The following is a 24,085-nucleotide window of genomic DNA, read 5'->3' on the forward strand; positions in this document are numbered from 1 at the left end:
CATCTGCCGAGAAAACAAATGAAGGTAATGATATTCATGTTATGGTAGCTCTCCATCTACCTGTTGTTGCATAGCAGCAGATCACTTCAGTCACTGGAAACCAGGCACTAATGGCAATCAATGTCATTTATTATCTTTCATGAAAACATATTACAGTGAGCGACCAGTTTTCCTCCAGGACTGACTGTGCCTCCACTGTTGAACAAAAATCCACCTCCCAACATCCACGACTCAAGCTTGCTCAAGGAAAGTTGCCATTTAGGGAGTTACGAGGCATTTGTGAAACCATACCCCAGCACTAGAATCCTTCGTTAGGAAAGCAGGAGAAAGGTAATGGTCACAAAACTAGCCTTCCTCGGTGAGGTAGCATTTCCACAGAAGAGAGTTTCCATCATTGCTAGGAACTGAACCAACCCAAAAGTTTCCACAAGGATGTGTACACCTCTTTTTAAAATGTTTGCGTAGGAGTAGTCAACGGCAAAATGAACGGCATAAGTCTGAGGTACTGTCGGATGCCTTGCGAAATTTATTTTGAAATAGTTTCAATAAATGTCTCTTCAGTTTTCTCAAATAAGATTATACTGTCAATCTTACGATCTGTCAACAACTTAAAAGGACAGAAAGGTCAATGAATGCTTCATATCCTGAGGTTATGAAATGCTGGGCACTTTTCACAATGTCTGAGTGAGGACAGGATGCTTCAAAATTCATAGCCATGAAGGGGCATTAAGGCATCAAGTCTTGCTTCAAGTATTCTCGAGGATAACCTTACTTACAATTAATACTCAAAATGATTTATTTGACTGCACCTTTTGCAAAATGGAAAAGTGAGAGATTATGGATTTTTAGATAGAAAAGATTAAATAGAAAAGTTTTGACTTCTCAAGATACCTGGAATCAAATAGAAATCTGAAGTAAATGAAAACCACTCAGGAATATACCTTAATCCTCTGGTAACATTTTCTGGATGCCCTGCGTCTGAAATTTGTTCTCTAGCAACATAACTGAAATGATAAAAGAAAACAAAACAAAGTACTGGATAGACAGGGTTGAGCTACAGTGGTGTGGTACACATTCAGATCACATCACAAGCAATATGAATACACCCTTCAGTTGCACATACCTATCCAGCAACTTAAAATTGAACTTATTTTCTGCTAAAGTTCTATGGGAGCTGATGTAATGGCAAATTTTGGACTGGGTGGGAGTGTGGAAGGATTAATGTATGCATCTTATCAATTTATGAGATGGCATTCTGTAATAACTGGGTCTGAGATTAATGCAAAAAATTTGCATTAATTCGACACTTAATTTTCAGACTATGCACAGTGCATACAAGCCTCTGTACTTGCTTTAGGTCCATGTACTTCAATCATTCTGTATCTTTTATAATAACAACAGATAAAACTGTTACACATGAAATAGTAGAAGTAATTTTATAAAGTGATAGGAAACTTCTGTGGGATCAAATGGAAGGTAGAAATACCTTGGTAAGTACTATTCTGCTTGCAATATTCTACTTAGCCATTTTTGAGTTTTGCATTACTGGTGGGCATATGGAACAGTCATTTATCCTTAACACTTTGGAACACTTAAACTGTTATGTGGATTCAGACTTAAATAGAATAAATAATTGCACTGGCATAGGTAGAGGATTATAACATTCTCGAACAGATCTTATTGAACTATGTTTCAAAATCACAAGTATATGAAGAGCATACTGATAGCTGATGAACAGGCGAATAACATCATGCGGGATCTATCAATAAGAAACAAAACTTACAAACTGATTTGTTTCAATTCAGTTGCGTCTTCATTTTATAAATAATCCACTGAATTCCTTCCAATCTAGTGTGTTTTACCTTTTAAACTAAGGACATCCAGCTCCCTGTCTAACTTTAAACTCTAAGATCAAAGGTTTACACATCCAATTGTCAGGATGATATCCACAAAACTGAATCTTTTACACTGTCCCCAGCCTTGCCCTTCAATCTCTTTACTTTAACCCACAAATCCTAAAGGTCTCTTACACTGAGGCCTTCTGCCTTTAGTTTCATAATAGAAAACTAGCACTGTCAATCACCTGAAAGCCCTTTCCCTGAATAGGGCTATGGTAGACACCACGAGTGATATATTATATGTATTACGGCACTGCCCATATATTACAGGTACGACAATAAATCCCTGCCTGCTGGGTCCACCCAGCAGGTGGCGTATAAACGTGTATGCTCTCCTGCGCTGATTCCATTCTGGTTCCAGCTGCGGGAGGCACAACATCTTGTGCAATAAAGCCTTGATTGTTTCACCTTTCTCGTCTCGTGGTCATTGACGCTACATCAAGGGCATCAGGAAACAAAGCCACTTAGCTTAACATCTGTCATTGGGAAAACATTAGAGTCCATTATAAATTATGTAATAGCAGAGTATTTAGAAATACATAACATAATCAAGCATTTTCAGCATGGTTTCATGAGAGAAATCATGCAAGATAAATTTATTAGAATTCTTTGAGGTGGTAACCAGCAGGATAGATAAAGGGATTGCAGCAGATGTAATATACTTGGATATCCAAAAAAGTGTTCAATAAGATACCAAACATGGTTCTTATTAACATAAAAACCCATGGTATTGAGATAGTATATTAACATGGATGGAGAATTGCGTAACTGATGGAAGACAGAGAGTTGGGATAAGAGGGACATTCTCAGGATGGCAACCTGCAACTAGTGAATGTGGCAAGGTTCAGTACTGGGGCAACAATTAATTACAATATTTATTAATGACTTGGAAGTGAATGTACTATTGGAAAGTTTGCGGATGATGCAAAAATAGGCGGAAAGGCAAATGGTGAGGATGACGCAAAGAGTCTATGGAGGCATATAGACAGGTTAGGTGAGTGAGAAAAAACGTGGCAGGTGGAATATAATGCAGGAAAGTGTGAAGTTATGGACTTTGGTAGGAAGAATAAAAGAGCTGAATATTATTGAAATGGAGAAAGACTGCAGTAAACTGCAGTACAACCGGATTTCAGGATCCTCATGCATAAATCACAAAAAACTAGCATGCAAGTTCAGCAGGTAATTGGGAAAGCAAATGGAATTTTGACCTTCATTTCAAAGGAAATGGAGTGTAAAAATAGGGAAGTCCTGCTAAAACTGTACAAGGCACTAGTAGTTAGACCACACCTGGAATGCTGTGAACAGTTTTGTTCCCTTATCTAAGGAAAGATATACTGGCATTAGAGGCAGTCCAGAGAAGGTTCACTAGGTTCATTACGGTATGGAGGGATTTTCTTTTGAGGAGAAGTTGAGTAGGTTGGGCCTGTACTGAGTTTGGAAGAATAAGCGGCGGCCTTACTGAGACATAAAGGATTCACAGGGGGCTTAACAGAGTCTATGCTGAGAGGTTGTTTCCCCTTGTGGAAGAGTCTAGGACCAGACGGTATCATCTCAGAGTGAGGAGTCACACAATTAAGACGTGATGAGGAGGAATTTCTTCTCTCAGAAGGTAGTGAATCTGTGGCAGTCTTTACCGCAGAGAGCTGTAGAGGCTGGGTCATTAAGTATGTTCAAGGCTGAGGTAGACAGATTTTCAATTCGTGAGAGAGTCGAGGATATGGGGATATGGTGGAAAAGTGGAGTTGAGGATTATCATATCAGATCAGCCATGGTCTCATTGAATGACAGAGCAGACTCAATGGGCTGAATGACCTACTTCTCTGTCTTCTGGTCTGATGGTTTGCTTTCCCTCCAACTCTCTGCTTCAATTCAACTAGGAGACCAAAAGGTTATGAGCTCTCTGAACAATACCCACAAGCTTTCCTCTCACCCAGCCAGTTCCTTCTAGTTCCTGTTCACACCTGAAGCACTGATCAATGCCCAAGCACTGATCAATTGCCAAAGGGAAAGAAATAGGGCAGGATTCTCCATTTGGGAGACTATGCCCTGCCGCAGGAGGTGAATTGCAACCTGTTTACGATCCCCCTGGGAGCACAAACTGACAAGCAACTCAGTGTTCCTTGCCATGCAAATTTATGCATGGCATGGAATACGAGGGATTCCTGAGGGAATCCCACTATAGACCTGATAGTGAGGTCATAAAGCCAGCCACTCCCCCTCCCCCGCACCGAAAATCAGCCACAAAACCACCCCGCAACTGCACTGCGAAGCAGCCACACAGCCCTGGATTACCTGGGTGCCCCCCGCCGCCCCCCCCAACCCTCCCAAGAACAGGGATGATCTGACCCGACCCCCGAGATCGCTGAAAGAGGGAGACCTCCCACAGGGATCCCTGTAATTGTGAGACCTCCTCAGGGACCCCAATAATAGGGAGACCCCCTACAGACCCCCTCACATGGAGAACGAGCACATGGAATTCTGTAATAGCGACCCCCTGACCAAAGGGATCTCCCAACGTGACCTCTGTAATAGTTCGACCCTCCAAAGCGACCCCCGACCAATAAAACCCCCCCACAGAGACGCCTGTAATAGGGGGAGTCCCTGCCTAAAGGTACCCTACCCCCCATGGATACCTCCCCCCACCCCCTCCCATGCACACACACAGAACCCCCATCAGAAAAGATACCTCTGTCTGGAATATCAAGAGCAGTCCAGACAGGGCAGTGAGAAAAATTTCAGCTGGAACACTTACCTTGAAGCTCCATGTGTCCATTCCTCGAAGGAGACCAGCTGAGACCTGCATCTGGTTCCTACAAATCCATCAGCTGCAAGCCATTCATAGCTTTCTAGTAGTGATCTATGATTGACAGCTACAAACCAAATGCAACTTTGATTCATTCATCTCCCTTCATGGTTCAGTGGTCTAATTGGTGAAACCCCAATGTTTGCAAACATTGACCACATCAAAGAGATGAAAATACATTCCAAGCACTCAGTGCATTCCAATCACTGAAGTGTCTGATTGCACTGCAGGTGCCTCTCCTTGATAATACAGGAGTCCATGCGTGGGGTGGGGTGGGGGCGGGTCTGGTAGAGGGGGAGTGGGCAGGAAGTGCATTGTGTGTGTGGGGGGGGTGGGGGGGGGGGGTTGGCCCATGGTTGAGCTTGGATGTTCTCTACCAGCACTGCCCTGGCATGGTGGACCTCGCAATGGGCCAAGGGGGTAACTCCTTGCGGGAGCTACCCTCATGGCTCACCACATGGTCCACCATGCCAGGGCCATGCTGGTAGAGATGGCAAGAGATCCGTGCTCACTTGATTCCCGGTCATGGGGACTGGAGAATCACGGGGTGTAAGAGCATAAGTTGCCAGGCCCGCTAAATGGATGCAAATTGGTTATTAAGACCCATTTGCATTTGTTTACATCCCACGCAGTGGGGGGGGGGCATTGGAGCTTTGTGATTGGATCGCACCCAACATTGATTCTAACTTTGCCCCGAAGCCCAATTCTCCGTCCAATGGGGGAACATGATTTGGACATCCTGCGCAGAGAATCCCACCCATAACTTTTGACGTATTGGCCAATGTTCAACTGTACAGTGAAAAATAGAGGAAAAGTATGACTTTCTTATACCTCTCTGTAGATGTGTACAACATGGTGGTCATCAGGGACTGGTTACTCTCTGCATGGTCAACTCTGTGAGTGGTGATGTTACCACTCATGAACAGAAGCGAACTGACCATGCCTATTTATCACTCACTTTACCCTTTTGGTTCTCACAAAGATCATGCTAGAAAATTAAATAGCTGCCAATTTGACTTAATCCCACCATGTCTTTTGTACACACTCAGAGCATAATAGGCAGCTGAAAATGAATCAGTTACATTGTCATTTCAAGCTTTTTAGTCAGTATTACACCTTCAATACAAGTTTAAGAATCAGGAATCTCTGATCAGTCTGATTAATATATTATTCATTAAACCATTAATGCAACCTATTACATGCAGCGCACAAAACTGATACTGAGAGTAACTCATGCACCAGGTGTCATGTTAACTGCTCACACTAGCCTACACAAGTCTAGATAGAAATCCTCAAGGATCATCATATCACCACAGGTTTAGTTACTTTTTGCCTCATGTGATCCTATGGAAATACATTTATCTGACACATCACCTCATTAACGTACATCACTTACATCACTTTCTAAAACAATTCCTGTCCAAATACCATCAATCTCTCTGTTCATTGTACATAAATGACAGTCAGATACAGCCTTCACAATTATTTAGACTTTCAATAACCGATTCATGTCACCAACATAGGGAAAGCAACCTCGAGAGGGACAATGCAGGGTGTTCCTCATCTGTGACGCTCGCTGAGCTTTTCCCCCTTTGAATTATATTAATAATTAATAATTCTTGATGCATTTTTGCAGCTTGCTTTGTTCATAATTTTTACTCTCCTGTCCCTAAATGATATGGCATTCAGCCCATTAACCAATTTCCTTTATCATCCTTTCCAAAAAACCCGTTATTGAGTCCTGCCTGCTGCAGCTTTCAGACACAAACCTTGTCCAATTGACCATTACTTAATAAGATTGAAGTATGGCCATAATGCTTTTACTTAGTCTACCTATATTTCTAACAATGAATCCTGTTTTTGACCACTTCCACTTTGTGTCCGCAAGCCAGAAGCTTCAGGATCGAGTTCCACCTCAGAACCTGATGGCCAAGAAAGGTGCGCTCATAACACAGCCAAAAGATTGAGTATCAGCCTGCAAAATCCTTCCAACACATGCCAATGGCAGTTGGCAAGAACAGGAGAGACTCATGTTCTGCCATGCTTGATATGGCATGGTGCCCCTCAAGCCTTAAGCCTCTGGCGACAGGCTAGTGACCTGTTCCAAATAAAAGCTCATGATGGAAACAGATGAAAGTCTGCCTTGTGCACCACTAGTTGTGTAAAGTGAAACAACAGCAACATTTTGTCCACCTATGTGACTTAAGCCAGGTGATTTCTGGGTTCTACAATTGTTAAGTTTTCTAACTAGGCGAATGGCAGTCGTCAGTAGGCTTTCTCTGTCAAGACATATGTTATGGCCGAGGCGTGTTCAGAACCCCAAAATGTATCATGGAGTTCAACCAACCTCTCCCTTTAATGTATTTGTTGCTTTTCCGAGCACACGGCTTGTTTCCTAGGTGTGGGATTACAATTATGGACACATGGGCTTTTAAACACAAAATAAGGTTCATTTCATGAACTCAACTTAACCTCATAAATAAACATTGGATCTCTTAAAACCCTTACTTCAAAGATAACCCCGAAAATATTGCAACAGTAAATAATTCCTCAAAATGTTCCTTCAAACTTCCAAGAGACTTAACACCTTTAAACAGAATCACATCAGGTTAAATACTTTACTATTATGAGTTTAAATCACCCAAATGATCCAGAGATAGTCTTTCATGGCAGACATCCAGCTCACGGCAAACACAGACACTCCCCAAGCTCTTTTTCAATCTGCAAAACTAAACTGCAAAACTGCAAAATGGCTGACCTGACCTCAGCTTCACCCACTCTCTGACATCATTGTTTTCTTAAAGGTACATTGCTTAAACATCCATGTCTTAAAGGTACTCTCACATGAAACCTCCCCCCAAGAAAAAAAACCCATCAACTTCAAGATGGTTTCATTTTTCACTTTTGCACCATCCACTAAGAAATGCACACAGTAAAAATACTTTTTCATTTCACAAAAAAAACACACACAAACAGGCATAATAATAAAGTCCATTTTTCTTTGCTCTTCTTCCTCCAACCAAAATCCTTCTCGATTGACAGTCTCTTTGAACACAGTCTCTGCATGATCCATCCATTCCTCGACTCCTCGGCATTTCTCTTTAGAATCAGATACTTTAGTTCAATCTGACCACAGAGCTCCTTGCAATTCTCCAAACATGGGATAGGATAAGAGTCCGTTCTTGTAACTGCATTCACCTTTCGATAGTCCACACACAACCGTTGGATACCGTCTGGTTTAGGTACCATCACTATGGGTGAGCTCCATTGCTGCAACCCACTTCAATTATGCCATTCTTCAGCATACTCTCAATCTCTCTGTCAACCTGTGCCAATTTTAAGGATTAAGTCAATATGGATGTTGTTTGATAGGAACAGCATTTCCCACATCTACATAATGTCTAGCCATTTTAGTACTTCCCAATTTATCTCTATAAACTTGCCCATCTGATATCAATAACTCTTTTAGGTCAGTTTGTTTTTCCTCTGGAGGGTAACTTAACAATTCATCCCAATTTTTAAGAACATCCTCATTTCCCAATTTAGTTTGAGGTATGTCAAATTCACAGTCATCTGGATTTGGTTCGTCACTTTGAGTTAGAATCATTAAAACCTCCTTTTCCTCTCCTTCCCTTTCAAAGTGCCTTTTAAGCATATTCACATGACACACTCGATGAGTCTTCCTTCTATCTGGTATTTTTACCACATAATTCACCTCACTTAATTTCCTTTCAGTCTGATACGGTCTACAAAACCATGCTTTCAAAGGCTCCCCGACCACTGGTAACAACACTAAAACTTTATCCCCACTGGCAAAACTACAAACTTTGGATTTCTTGTCCGCTACCCGTTTCATCATATTTTGTGTAACTTTCAAATGTTGTCTAGCCAATTCACCTGCTCTATTTAATCATTCCATAAAATTTGACACATAATCCAATAGTGTAATTTCCGATTTCTCACCCACCAATTTATCCTCAATCAATTTAAGTGGTCCTCTTACCTCATGACCCAAAATTAGTTCAAAAGGACTAAAGTTGGTAGACTCATTAGGTGCATCCCTAATTGCAAACAATAAGAATGGGATTCCTTTATCCCAATCCTCTGGATAATCTTGACAATACGCCCTCAACATTGTCTTTAATGTCTGATGCCACCTTTCTAATGCTCCCTGCGATTCTTGATGGTACGCAGTTGATTTAAATTGTTTTATTCCTAAGCTATCCATAGCTTCTTTGAAAAACTTTGAAGTAAAATTCGTTCCTTGATCCGTCTGAATTTCTGTGCGTAGTTCATATCTCGTAAAGAATTTAAGTAATTCCTCCACAATCCTTTTAGCTGTAATATTACTGGAATGGCCTCTGGAAACCTGGTAGACACATCCATTACAGTCAAAAAATATTGAATCCCACTTTTTGTTTTAGGAAGCGGTCCTACACAATCGATTAGGACCCTTGTAAAAGGTTCCTCAAATGCTGGAATGGGTATTAATGGCGCTGGTTTTATCACTGCTTGAGGTTTCCCTATCACTTGACATGTGTGATATGATTGACAAAATTTAACTACATCTTTATGTAGTCCAGGCCAATAAAAATGTTTCTGGATTTTAGCTTGAGTTTTCCTTATTCCCAAATGACCTCCCCCTGGTACCTCATGTGCAACTCGCACGTCCTTTCAATACCATACCGGCAATACTACTTGATGAACTTCTGCCCACTTTTCATCCGCCTGCATATGTACAGGTCTCCATTTTCTCATCAAGACATCATTTTTACGGTAATAACACTCTGGTATACTCTCAGATTCCTCTTCCGTATATGCTTTCTGATATTTCCGTTTTATTTCTACATCTTTCTGTTGTAACTCCGCCAATTTTCCTGAACTAAAAATATCCGCCTCATCCTCCACCTGTTCTTGTTCTTTTTCAACCATCTGATCAAAAATCGTTTCTGATAATTGCACTTCAACTTCATCTTCGCTGGTTGATTTCTCCTCTTGTCTTAACCTGTGACTTTGCGACCTTGGTAATACACAATCTGGAAAAATCCCAGGATATTCATGCTTCAACACTTCAGGTGACTGATTTTCCACTGGCTTATCAACCACAGTAGACATCACTCACACCTGCGATCCAGCTATATCATTATCCAAGAAAAACGGTATTCCTGGACAAGATAGTTTATCTATTACTCCGACTACCACTTCACCACTCTTCACTGGACTTTCCAACCTTACCTTATATAATGGAACGCTACTCCACTCAACCTGAATTTCACATATCACCACCTTTTCTGGCAACATTCTTCCAAAACTATATAATTCCTCATCTCTTACCATTAAAGATTGACTAGCCCCTGTCTCTCTTAAAATTGTGACTTCTTTACCTGCTCCTCCTGATACACATGAGTAAACTTTACCCACACAAGTAAATTCTTTAAGGACATCTGGCACCTTCTGAACAATTACTTCTTGAGCAGCTGTACAATCGTTTGCACCTCCTTCGCTTCCCTTGGGCTTTCCTTTACCACTCTAACAAACCCCACTGTCTTATCCTGTTTTACCACATCAGCCTTCCCAGTGCTTTTCTTCAACCACCAACATGTGACTTTACATCGCTTAGTTTGTTCCAGTGAAAACATCTGAAACTTTTCATTTCTTTTCCACCCTCCTGGATTTTTTTTAAAATCTGAGGTACACTCTCTTTATTGTCTCCCATCAGATCACCTTTACCTTTACCACTTGAGTATTTCTCATGTCCCCAGTTTCTATCCCTCACGGGCTGAAACTGATGTCGGAAACCATTCTTTGATTTATGAACTAATTCATAATCATCTGCCATTTGCGCTGCTAATCTCACAGTTTTAACCCTCTGTTCTTCCACATGAGTGCTCACTACATCAGGAATTGAATTTTTAAACTCCTCCAAAAGAGCTTCATACGTTTGGTCTATTTTCAAAGCCCTTATCCACCTATCAAAATTACCCTGTTTGAGCCTTTCAAACTCCATGTATGTTTGACCAAATTCTTTCCTTAAATTTCTGAACCTTTGTAAGCTTCAGGCACTAGCTCATATGCACTTAAGATGGATTTCTTCACCTCCTCATACGTTCCAGATACCTCCTCCGGTAGTGATGCAAACACTTCACTAGCTCTACCTACCAGCTTTGTTTGAATCAGTAACACCCACATGTCATGTGGCCATTTCATTTGTTTAGCTACCTGCTCAAATAAAATGAAAAAGGCTTCCACTTCCTTCTCGGCAAACCTTGGCAATGCTTGGACAGATTTAAATAGATTCCCATCAAGCCTTCGACTCTGACGCTCTTTCTCACTATTCTCATCACTATCATCCAACTGTACGTTTCCCTTGACATCTGCCAATTTTAATTGATTGTCATGTTTCATGGCGATTTTCTGAAGTTCAAACTCCCTCTCTTTATCTTTTTCCCTGATCTGTATCTCCCTTTCTTTTTCTTTTTGTTCTGCTACAGCTGTTCTTTCTTTTCTCCTTTCTTCTCTCTCCTTTTCTTTTTCCTCTCTCTCTCTTTCTCTTCCTTTTTCCTCTCTCTCACTCTCGTATTCAAACCGCTTTAATTCTTTCTCATGTTCCATTTGTTTAATTTGCAACTGAATTTTTGCCATTTCCAATGAGTCAAACTCTATCTCAGGCAACTTTAAATGCTTAACCACCGCCATAATTACCTCATCTTTTCACATTTTGTCAGGTAATGTTAACTGCAATGTTCTTGCCAAATCTAACAGTCTGCTTTTCGTTTCTGTCTGTAAGGTACCACGTGTGACATTCTCCACCCCCAAAAACGTCTGAGCCTCTGAAAGGGCCATTGTTCACAACACTCTCCCCACTTAAACTAAAATACCACACCGGAAAAGCAACAATCCTTCACTGTCTTTAAGTTCACAAAAGCCAATCCAATCGACAGACTTTTATCCCCCTCGAGCCCCCAATTGTTTTGGACGAGGCGTGTTCAGAACCCCAAAATGTATCATGAAGTTCAATCAACCTCTCCCTTTAATGTATTTGTTGTTTTTCCTAGCACACAGCTTGTTCCCTAAGTGTGGGAATACAATTATGGACACGTGGGTTTTTAAACACAAAACAAGGTTTATTTCATGAACTCAACTTAACTTCATAAATAAACATTGGATCTCTTAACACTCCTTACTTCAAAGATAACCCCGAAAATATTGCAACAGTAAATAATTCCTCAAGATGTTCCTTCAAACTTCCAAGAGACTTAACACCTTTAAACAGAATCACATCAGGTTAAAGGCTTTACTATTATGAGTTTAAATCACCCAAATGATCCAGAGATAGTCTTTCATGGCAGACATCCAGCTCACTACAAACACAGACACTCCCCAAGCTCTTTTTCAATCTGCAAAACTAAACTGCAAATCTGCAAAATGGCTGATCTGACCTCAGCTCCACCCACTCTCTGACATCACTGTTTTCTTAAAGGTACATTGCTTAAACATCAATGTCTTAAAGGTACTCTCACATGACACATATAAGACCATAAGAACTTAAGAACATAAGCACTAGGAGTAGGCCGTCCGGCCCCTCTAGCCCGCTCCGCCATTCAATAAGATCATGGTTGATTTTTTTTGTGGATTCAGCTCCATTACCCGCCCACTCTCCATAACCTTTAATTCCTTTACTGTTCAAAAATCTATCTACCTTTGCCTTAAAAACCGACGAGGTAGCCTCAACTGCTTCACTGGGCATAGAATACCACAGATTTACAACCCTTTGGGTGAAGACATTCCTCCTCAATTCAGTCCTAAATCTGTTCCCCCTTTTTTTGAGACTAATACCCCTAGTTCCAGTTTCACCCGCCAGTGGAAACAACCTCCCTGCTTCTATCTTATCTATTCCCTTCATAATTTTATATGTTTATGTTGGATTCCCCCTCATTCTTCTAAATTACAATGTGTATAGTCCCAGCCTACTCTGTCTCTCCTCATAAGCAAATCCTCTCAACTCCAGAATCAACCTAGTGAATACCTTCTGTACCCCCTCCAGTGCCAGTACAACTTTTCTCAAGTAAGGAAACCTTGGGCTGAATTCTTCATAGCCCAACAACGAAATTGTGTTCAGCGAACAGGCGGAAAATGGATTCCCATGCCAAAATCGAGGCAGGCGGCGGTTTGCCGCCGGTCCGCCATGCTCTGCTCCCTCCGAACTGCCGTCATCGTGATACGCGCCGCACGTCATTTCAACGCCATTGCCGCATCATCGGCCGGCCCACCGATGCTCTGCCCCCGATGGACCGAGATCCCAACAGCGCGGGCTATGTGTGGTCCCAACCGTGTGTGAATCCGGTCCAGCGCAGCCACACTCGGCTGGGCTCCCTGCCGCTGGCCGGGAGGGGGGCCTTTGCTAGGGCTAGGGGACTGGTGGGGGGTGGCCAGGGTGTGTGGGTTGTGGGGTCGCGGTTTTCGGGTTGGGGTCGCGCATGGCCGCCGCCATGCTGTAAGCGCGAGTGGCGCAGGTCATCAGCCATGCGCATGCACGGCCTTGGACCCGGCCATCCTCTGGCCATTGTTGGCGTGGTCTGTGGGAGTTTCAGTCGGCGCCGGTGCTAGGCCCTCACCGTACTGGAACCAGTAAGGATTTCATGCCGATTTTTCGGTCGTGAAAGTCCACACATGATCCGCTGGCATCAGCACTTAGTCTCTTGTTGCTAACTTTCCGGTTGGTTCAATTGCTCTGTTTTATTACCTTTTCTCTCTAGTCGCCAGGTATCTTTATGATACCGCCACGAGGTTCAAGTCCAAGTAATGATCAGTAACTCAATACACCAATTAGTAAGATTCAAGTCAAAGCACATTTATTATACACAGTAATCGCTACTCATGCACAAATTCTATGTCTAAGCTACTTCTACAACTAACAGGCCTATACTTAACTTCGGACTGGCCCACCAGGTCAGTGGAACAAATGGCCTTTCGTTCGGGTTCTGAGTCTGCGGGATTCGAAGTTGGTACAGATTGGTAGCTAGGAGCGTCTATCTCGTAGCGAGCATTGAATTAAGACTTACTTCTTTCGGTGGTCACTGCACCGGTCACGGTCAAGGTTGGTTCGCCTTGCTGGGTGACCTGGGCAGGACGAAGAGAGGAAGAGAGCGATTTGAACTTGGGGCTTAACTCTTATAGTCCCCAGGGGCTTCCCGCCTTTCGGGGTGGACCCTGTACCTGGTTCTAGGTGATTGGACTTTGATCCAATCGCTTGGTTCGATTTCTCCAATGCTGGAGCGGTTCCCTGATCGATGGGCAGTCTTGAGGTGTTCGTTAACCTCTTTTGTGTTGGCTCCTGCTGGCGCCGGGGAGTCTGGCTTAGTTTTGAGTGTCCCAAATGTTGCCATTGTTCCCGGGGATTGCTCATTAGTATGTAGATGGCTGCTACATTGTTATGCTGATGGTCGCTGGTATCGATGCTGTCTGGGCTTTTGCAGGGTTAAATACACAGCAAACCTGCACCTGCTGGTTTCTGCCTGTGTTGGCTGACTTTCCCATCAACCTTTGCCGTTCGCCATTTTAAATCGGGAGTTGGCCAATTTAGGTGGCTACACACCTAATCGGAGATTCCAGCCCCCAAAACTGTACACAGTACTCCAGGTGTGGCCTCACCAGTGCCCTATACAGCTACAACATAACTTCCCTGTTTTTAAACTCCATCCTTCTAGCAATGAAGGCCAAAATTCCATTTGCCTTCATAGGTATTTCGGTATTCTAGATATTTTAAATTGTACAATGTGTTACAATTGAGATTTGGGTCATGAACAGTATCATCTGCAGAATTTCAATGCCTGATTCTGAGTAGCTAAGGTAAATATTTTCAATTATTACAAGTGAATTCTGATTGGATATGTTTTGTTCTATCAGTGGGAAGTTGAAATATGTTTCCTTGAAAAATCCAATCAGTATTCCTCACCATTCTGTTTCCAACAAGCCTCTCCAATATCTTGGGAAATTATGCGAATGAGCAACATCACAACATAAATACAATCACTGTGTTGCAGTCTTCACAGAAAATCCCAAAATGTAGGCAGCAGCCAAAAAGCCTTCACCTTTCTATACAGGTGAAAACAATAGATAACCATAATTACATTTCCAGATACATTGTCATTTACAGCATGATATGTAAATAGCTCAAGAATTTAATTGCAAGAAAGTGATTTTTTTTAAAAAGACCATCATCGCTTTCTCTGTAACCTATTGTATTGAAGACTTGGGCTGAAATAACCTAGTCTCAAAACTTAAATGGGCAAGAAGCCCCACTTGCTGGCATATGTGAGCTTCACCTCCCACCTGTCCCTCACACACTTATCACACCCATATCTCAAAGCTTGCACACACACTATTCAACCATGACAGCCAAGCCGTTTGCACCACACTTACTGAAGCACTTCCTTCTCTATTGCTGGACAACGTGGAGCACAACCATAGATAATACGTTCCAACCAGTAGAAGACAGGTGAGCCCCTGGTTGCCTGGCAGGAGACAGTGCTCGCCATTACTCCGCACTGTTGAGGCCATGGCGAATGGAGATGCTGAAACCATCGAAGGTGATAGAACCTTGAAAGCCATCCTCCATCCTACCATGCCCCCCACCCCCCCCACCCTTCATCTCACACTCTTTTGATTTAGTACGAAGTCTTACAACACCAGGTTAAAGTCCAACAGGTTTGTTTCAATGTCACTAGCTTTCGGAGCGCTGCTCCTTCCTCAGGTGAATGAAGAGGTATGTTCCAGAAACATATATACAGACAAATTCAAAGATGCCAAACAATGCTTGGAATGCGACCATTAGTAGGTGATTGAATCTTTACAGATCCATTGATGGGGTAACCCCAGGTTAAAGAGGTGTGAATTGTATCAAGCCAGGACAGTTGGTAGGATTTCGCAGGCCAGATGGTGGGGGATGAATGTAATGCGACATGAATCCCAGGTCCCGGTTGAAGCGGGATTTAAAAGGCGGGATTTCCCAGCCAGTCCCCTCATCGGGACCTTCTGGTCCCGCCAACGGCCACCTCCGGCCATTGGGTCCCCAACAGCGAAGGGTGATAACAACTGCAAGCCCCTTTGACAGTGGGAGAGGAAGATCCAACTGACGGCCAATTGCAGGCTGCCTCCGACGCCGTAAAGCACACCACGAGGGGTGTGGAAAATACCACCTAAAAGCTGCAGATGGTTTCAGCGTTCACCTTTTCTTATCGCGTCTTCAGAATGTCAGAGTTATAATGATGTTGCAAGAAAGCCGAGGAAAGCATAATTAGAAGTCTGTCGGTCATCTATAATGTAAAATGTCTCCTGAGGTGAAATGCTTTTAAACCAAGTTCCCATTATGATACAAATCTGATTGTCCTCAGAATGTTTTGCAAAGTTAGAGAGAGATTCTCAGATCCATCTGTTTTCCATAAGGTTGCAGTAACTGCTCATCAGTGATTAATTATCGAGACAGTCAATAATCGATTCATGTCACCAACATAGGGAGAACAGTCCCGAGTGGGACAATAAACTTGCGAGGTATTCCTCATCAGTGAGCTTTTCCCCTCTTTGAATTTTATTAATAATTTTCAATGTTTCCAGAAACACCATCAGGGGAACTTTTGTTTTTTCTTGAAGCATTGCACTGTTTCAGTGCAGCTTGAATTATATAGAGGGTCCTTTTGAAGAGGGAGGGGGGGGGAAGTTATAAGAGGAGAGGAAGAGTGGTGAGGCAAATAAAAGATTGATTTCTCGCGCTCTCCCTTTCTGTCAAGGCTGGTGGTTTTAAAGCTGTCATTCCTGACTCTCATTAATCATTACCCTGACTAAATCAATCTCTTGATTTTGAGGGAAGATAATTGAAGCCATTCGCTCTGTGGCATTAGGCTTGTGAGGAGAATGAAGCAATGCTAAGTAGAGCGGTATAATAGCACAAACAGCTGCAGAGCCGACAAGTGGGAGCGACATTTTAGTACGATTCAATTGTGCATTTTCAATGTGATAAATGGGCGAGACATTTTTCATTTGTCAGAAGGTTAGATTAGGTCGTCTGTGAGCTGTAATGAATTCCACTGTTTAGCCACAATAAATACTTGCCAGATCAATTTTTAATTTTGTTCCTTCAAACAATTTTAACGTTTTGTTTATATAACTCCCCATTGTCCTGAGATTTTCGCTTCCACCTGATTAGAGGTATGGATTAAGACTTTTCATTTGAACAGCAACAGATTACCTCAGTTTGTGTTGTCATTTTTTAAAATGACAGAACCAAAGCACATGAAGGATATGTTGCTGTGCCCGCAAAGAGAAAGTTGTCTCTTCAGCAAGGTTGAGTGAAATGTGGCTACAGTACATGCTGCTAGGGCAGCACGGTAGCACAGTGGTTAGCACAGTTGATTCACAGCTCCAGGGTCCCAGGTTCGATTCCCAAGATTGAGCCACTGTCTGTGTGGAGTCTGTACGTTCTCCCCGTGTCTGCGTGGGTTTCCTCCGGGTGCTCTGGTTTCCTCCCACAGTCCAAAGATGTGCAGGTTAGGTGGATTGGCCATGCTAAATTGCCTTTAGTGTCCAAAAAGGTTAAATGGGGTTACTGGGTTATGGAGATAGGGTGGCCATAAGTAGGGCGTTCTTTCCAAGAGCCGGTGCAGACTCGATGGGCCGAATGGCCTCCTTCTGCTCTGTAAATTCTATGAATTCTATGAAAATTCTATGATTCTATGTAATAACTTAATCACAGAAAGGTAATTTTGTACAATTGTGTACTACAATTAATCAGAGAAAACAAATTTCAATGAAATGACTGAAGTCACAAGAAAAGCAATTTATTTAAATTGTTTAATGCTCTTAAAAACTTCTACCAATATATACTGAGGTAAATTCTGATTTTTTTTTGGTAAGGTATATTCTGAATTAAATTTTCATTTGTTTTCTTCATTACTTTAGAGTTTCCATCACTCCCTGGATGTTGCTTCTATCTAGAAAAGAGAATGGCTCATATTTTTAATTGTGGAAAAAACTTAGTCTTGCAATATTAAAATAAATGTTTTCATATATATTATATATCTAATACTATATATATATATATAAATCTAATGTACATAAAAAAACATGAATATTATACAGATAATGAAATACACCCTGTCAATGTTTCCCAGTGACGACTGGCTGAAGTTACATCATCAAAAAGTATGATTTTAGGGATTGGTTTGGATTGGATTGGATTTGTTTATTGTCACGTGTACCGAGTACAGTGAAAAGTATTTAATGTGAGCAGCTCAACAGATCATTAAGTACATGAGAAGAAAAGGGAATAAAAGAAAATACATAATAGGGCAACACAACATATACAATGTAACTACATAAGCACTGGCATTGGATGAAGCATACAGTGTGTAGTGTTAATTAAATCAGTCCATAAGAGGGTCATTTAGGAGTCTGGTGACAGTGGGGAAGAAGCTGTTTTTGAGTCTGTTCGTGCGTGTTCTCAGACTTCTGTATCTCCTGCCCGATGGAAGAAGTTGGAAGAGTGAGTAAGCCGGGTGGGAGGGATCTTTGATTATACTGCCCGCTTTCCCCAGGCAGCGGGAGGTGTAGATGGAGTCAATGGATGGGAGGCAGGTTCGTGTGATGGACTGGGCGGTGTTCACGACTCTCTGAAGTTTCTTGCGGTCCTGGGCCGAGCAGTTGCCATACCAGGCTGTGATGCAGCCTGATAGGATGCTTTCTATGGTGCATCTGTAAAAGTTGGTAAGAGTCAATGTGGACATGCCGAATTTCCTTAGTTTCCTGAGGAGGTATAGGCACTGTTGTACTTTCTTGGTGGTAGCGTCGACGTGGGTAGACCAGGACATATTTTTGGAGATGTGCACCCCTAGGAATTTGAAACTGCTAACCAGCTCCACCTTGGCCCCGTTGATGCTGACAGGGGTGTGTACAGTACTTTGCTTCCTGAAGTCAATTACCAGCTCTTTAGTTTTGCTGGCATTGAGAGAGAGATTGTTGTCGCTACACCACTCCACTAGGTTCTTTATCTCCCTCCTGTATTCGGATTCATCGTTATTCGAGATCCGGCCCACTATGGTCGTATCATCAGCAAACTTGTAGATGGAGTTGGAACCAAGTTTTGCCACGCAGTTGTGTGTGTACAGGGAGTAGAGTAGGGGGCTAAGTACGCAGCCTTGCGGGGCGCCGGTGTTGAGGACTATTGTGGAGGAGGTGTTGTTGTTCATTCTTACTGATTGTGGTCTGTTGGTCAGTGTGGTAGTATGTATTGGGGGTCATGTGGGACTGGAAGCCCTAATGTAATTGGCTGACAGATCCCGGGTCCTGGTTGGCCGTTGACCTCAAGCTCCGCCCTGAAGGCGGAGTATAAGAAGCCGGTGTCTTCCCCCGCAGGCCAGTTTACTATCGAGCTGCTGGGGAACAGACACGCTTAATAAAGCCTCATCGACTTCACTATATTCGTCTCATGGAGTCTTTGTGCGCCACAATTTATTAAGCGTGCCTAAAAAGGACTATGGAGCTCAGGATCATTCCAGAATGCCTGAGGATCAGCCCCCACGCAGTGAATGCGGCAGCAGCCTTCAAACACTGGCAGACTTGCTTCGAGGCCTACATCAGAACGACCACCGGCCGAGTCTCAGACGAACAAAAACTGCAGGTCCTGCACTCGAGGGTGAGCACGGAGATTTTCACCCTCATTGAAGACACCGACGATTTCCAGACGGCGTTCACAGCACTCAGAAGTCTCTACGTTCGCCCAGTTAACCAAATCTACGCTCGCTACCAGCTCGCGACAAGACGGCAAGCTCCCGGAGAATCGATGGACGAGTTCTACGCCGCGCTGCTGATTTTGGGACGAGCCTGCAGCTGCCCATTGGTGAATGCAAACGAACACACGGACATGTTAATGCGCGACGCTTTTGTGGCAGGTATGCAATCCTCCCAAATCCGCCAAAGACTTCTAGAAAAAGAGTCGCTAGGACTCTCAGAGGCACGGGCCCTAGCAGCCTCCCTCGACGTGGCCGCGCGTAATACCCACGCCTACGGCCCCGACCACGCGGCAGGCCATTGGGCCCCGTATGTACCCGTCGCGGCAAACCCCCTACCCCCCCCCTGGACACCCCACAGGCTTGCGCAGTCCAAACGCCGAGTCGCACCGGGGGCGCCCGCTGTTATTTCTGCGGCCAGGCGAAACACCCCCGACAGCGCTGTCCGGCCCGCGCAGCCATCTGCAAAAGCTGCGGGAAAAAGGGCCATTATGCGGTGGTGTGCCGATCCCGCGAGGTCGCCGCCGTCCCGGGGCCACAGGGAGCCCTACAAGCAGTCTATGCGTCCCAACCCCCCCAGCACACCATGTGCGACCCACAGACGCCGCCATTTTGGGTCCCGACCACCACGAGGGGAGGAGGGGCGCCGTTGTGCGACCCGCAGACGCCGCCATTTTGGGTCTCGACCACCACGAGGGGAGGAGGGGCGCCGCCATCTTGGACCGCCCCCGACCTGTACGACGCATGGGAGTGGCCATTTTGTCCACCCCCAACGCCGCACCCCGCGACCGCCCCCTTCCCAGGAGGATCAGTCCCCCTCCCCTTTGCACCGACAGCTGAAACCGTACGGCTCCTGGAGGCGACAACACTGGTACAAGCACCACCACCACCGCCGGGGCCGAGGCGATCGACACGGACGACCAGACCGCCCGACCGACTCGTGGCGTCGATGTAAAACAAAGATGGACTGTTCAAAGAACATTTTGTTTTTTTCCTATACCCTCTGTAAATAGTTGCAACAGGACGAAACTGTCCAATACTGTACTACCATGTGAATGTTCTATCCTCCCAGGACCAGCCCTGTAAACCCTTACCACCATACGAAGCATCACCCCGCCGGGTTCATTTTTGACAAGGGGTGAATGTGGTAGTATGTATTGGGGGTCATGTGGGACTGGAAGCCCTAATGTCATTGGCTGACAGATCCCGGGTCCTGGTTGGCCGTTGACTTCAAGCTCCGCCCTGAAGGCGGAGTATAAGAAGCCGGTGTCTTCCCCCGCAGGCCAGTTTACTATCGAGCTGCTGGGGAACAGACACGCTTAATAAAGCCTCATCGACTTCACTATATTCGTCTCATGGAGTCTTTGTGCGCCACAGTCAGAAACTCGAGGATCCAGTTGCAGAGTGGGGAGCCAAGTCCTAGGTTTTGGAGCTTTGATATGAGCTTGGCTGAGATTATGGGGTTGAAGGCGGAGCTGTAGTCTATAAATCGGAGTCTAATGTAGGAGTACTTGTTTTCGAGATGCTCTAGGGATGAGTGTAGGGCCAGGGAAATGGGGCGCAATTCTCCGGTATCGGCGTGATGTCCGCCGACTGGCACCCAAAACGGCGCAAATCAGTCGGGCATCGCGCCGCCCCAAAGGTGGGGAATCCTCCGCATCTTTGGGGGCCGAGCCCCAACCTTAAGGGGCTAGGCCCACGCCGGACGAATTTCCACCCCGCCAGCTGGCAGAAAAGGCCTTTGGTGCCCTGCCAGCTGGCGCGGAAATGACATCTCCGGGCGGCGCATGCGTGGGAGCGTTAGGGGCCGCTGACGGCATTCCCGCGCATGCGCAGTGGAGGGAGTCTCTTCCACCTCCGCCATGGTGGAGACCGTGGCGAAGGCGGAAGGAAAAGAGTGCCCCATGGCACAGGCCCGCCCGCGGATCGGTGGGCCCCGATCGCGGGCCAGGCCACCGTGGGGGCACCCCCCGGGGCCAGATCGCCCCGCGCCCCCCCCAGGACCTCGGAGCCTGCCCGCGCCGCCTTGTCCCGCCGGTAAGGTAGGTGGTTTAATCTATGCCGGTGGGACAGGCACTTTAGCGGCGGGACTTCGGCCCATCCGGGCCGGAGAATCGCGGGGGGGGCCCGCCAACCAGCGCGGCGCGATTCCCGCCCCGGCCAAATATCCGGTGCCGGAGAATTTGGTAAGCGGCGGGGGCGGGATTCACGCCAGCCCCCGGCGATTCTCTGACCCGGCGGTGGGTCGAAGAATCTCGCCCATGGTGTCTGATGTGGACTGGTTGCAGCGGTATGCGAATTGCAGTGGATCAAGGCGTTCTGGGAGTATGGAGGTGATGCGCTTCATGATCAACCTCTCGAAGCACTTCATTACGACTGAAGTCAGGGCCACTGGCCGGTAGTCATTGAGGCATGTTGCCTGGTTCTTCTTTGCTACCGGTATGATGGTGGTCTTCTTGAAGCAGATGGGGACCTCGGAGTGGAGTAGGGACAGGTTAAAGGGCAGCACGGTGGCACAGTGGGTTAGCCCTGCTGCCTCACGGCGCCGAGGTCCCAGGTTCGATCCCGGCACTGGGCCACTGTCCGTGTGGAGTTTGCACATTCTCCCCGTGTTTGCGTGGGTTTCGACCCCACAACCCCAAAAAAATGTGCAGGCTATGTGGATTGGCCACGCTAAATTGCCCCTTAATTGGAAAAAATAAATTGGGTACTCTAGATTTTAAAAAAAGTATGATTATCATAGACAACATTTACAAGTTAATCTACTTTAAGGAACTCTGAAGACTCATTCCATGCACTAAATCTCAATTTGAGTGTTATTGCATTTCCTCCAAATGGCACTTCCGTCAATCCCCGTACTGGCTGAGACTATTCATGAAGGCCCACCTTCTTAGCCTTGCCCCTCGCCTGAGGTGCAGTGATTCTCAGGTTACATCAACACCAGTCTGCTCTCCCCTTCAAAGGGGAGAACAGCCTATGGTCCTTGGGAACTATGGCTGTTTTACTTACTTTTACTTTATTTCTGTCAAGCAAGTATCACGGCATGAGTAAGCTATTATTAAATTTCCCCAGAGACCAAAACACTCATCCAGCAAAGATTGTTTTTAAAAATGTGAGCTTCATTTCAGCCATCAAAATATATACTCAGGCATGCTTATTCTTGTCAGGTAACTTCCTTTAAATACCAAAATCGCTCATCTACTTCCTTGCCTAAGTGAAAGGCTTTTGCTCACAGGACCTGGCCTGAGATGGTGCTTTCACGGCTTTGATTCCCAATCCTTCGGAGATTATTTCTGCTATCTTGGAGATTTTCTTTACAACTATCAATTTCAAATCAGCATAGGAATCAGCAATGCTCCTTTACCCTGTGTGGTAGGCTATATTAGGGGTATCGCGGTACCTAGGTGGGATGTACCTTATACTGTAGTATGAGTGGTGGAACCTGCCTGCTGGTTCCGCCCAGCAGGCGGAGCATAAGAGTCTGTGTTTCACCCACAGCAGTCATTCTGTACCGGAGCTGCTGGGGTAACTACTTGTTCATTAAAGGCTTCAATTGGACTACAATCTCGCTTCAGCAGTGATTGATCGTGCATCACCCTGGAACTCTGACCCCTCTCCTTGACATTCAATGTCATTACCATCACTGAAACACCCATCATCAACATCCTGAGGATTGCTATTGGCCAGAAAGTTAACTGGACCAGCCATATAATACAATGGCTAAAAGGGTCAATCAGACGCAAGAATTCTATGATCAGTAGGTCAACTCCTGACTCCCCCAATGCTGTCCGCCATCTACAAGGCAGAAGTCAGGACTATGAAGGCATATTCTCCATTTGCCTGTGTGAATACAGCCTCCAACAACATTCAAGAAGCTAGACACCATCCAAGGCAAAGCATCCCGCTTGATCCGTACCCCTTACACCACTTTAAATATTCACTTCCTCTGCCATTGGCACACTGCAGTAACTGATCAAAGTCATGGCTGGCCAGATGGGGGTGTGAGGAGGTGTCTCGACAGACATAGAATCCATAGAATCCCTCCAGTGCAGAAGAGAGCCATTCATCAACCCTCAGAAAGAGCACATTACCTAGGCCACACCCCTGGCCTATCCCTGTAACCCTGCACATTGATCATGACTAGTCCAACTAACCTGCACACTTTTTGACTGTGGGAGGAAACCATAGCACCTAGAGGGAACCCACGCAGATACGGGAAGAACGCGCAAACTCCACACAGACAGCCACCTAAGGCCAAACCTGGATCCCTGGTGCTGTAAGGCAGCAGTGCTAACCACTGTGCCACCATGTCACTCTGGATGGGTGCACCTGCAAGGTGTGATGGTATGGTGAGTAATGTGTAGGCGGAAGTTCGGGAAGGCAGAGCAAGGGGGTTTGGGGTAATATTCAGATCAGGATATCTTTGGATGGGGCAGACCTTCCCTGCCCTGATTAGGTCATTGAAACCCTTGCTTCACGACACCACAGTCCTCCTGCTGGCCTCCTCTGTTACTTCATACAACTCCTGCTAGCTTCTGGAGATGGCATTCTTCCCCCTTCCTCAGGAAACAGAATCTGTCTATGGCCCCTCAGCATTATATCCA

Source organism: Scyliorhinus torazame, chromosome 14, assembly GCF_047496885.1.
Source record: "Scyliorhinus torazame isolate Kashiwa2021f chromosome 14, sScyTor2.1, whole genome shotgun sequence".
Lineage (NCBI taxonomy): Eukaryota > Metazoa > Chordata > Chondrichthyes > Carcharhiniformes > Scyliorhinidae > Scyliorhinus > Scyliorhinus torazame.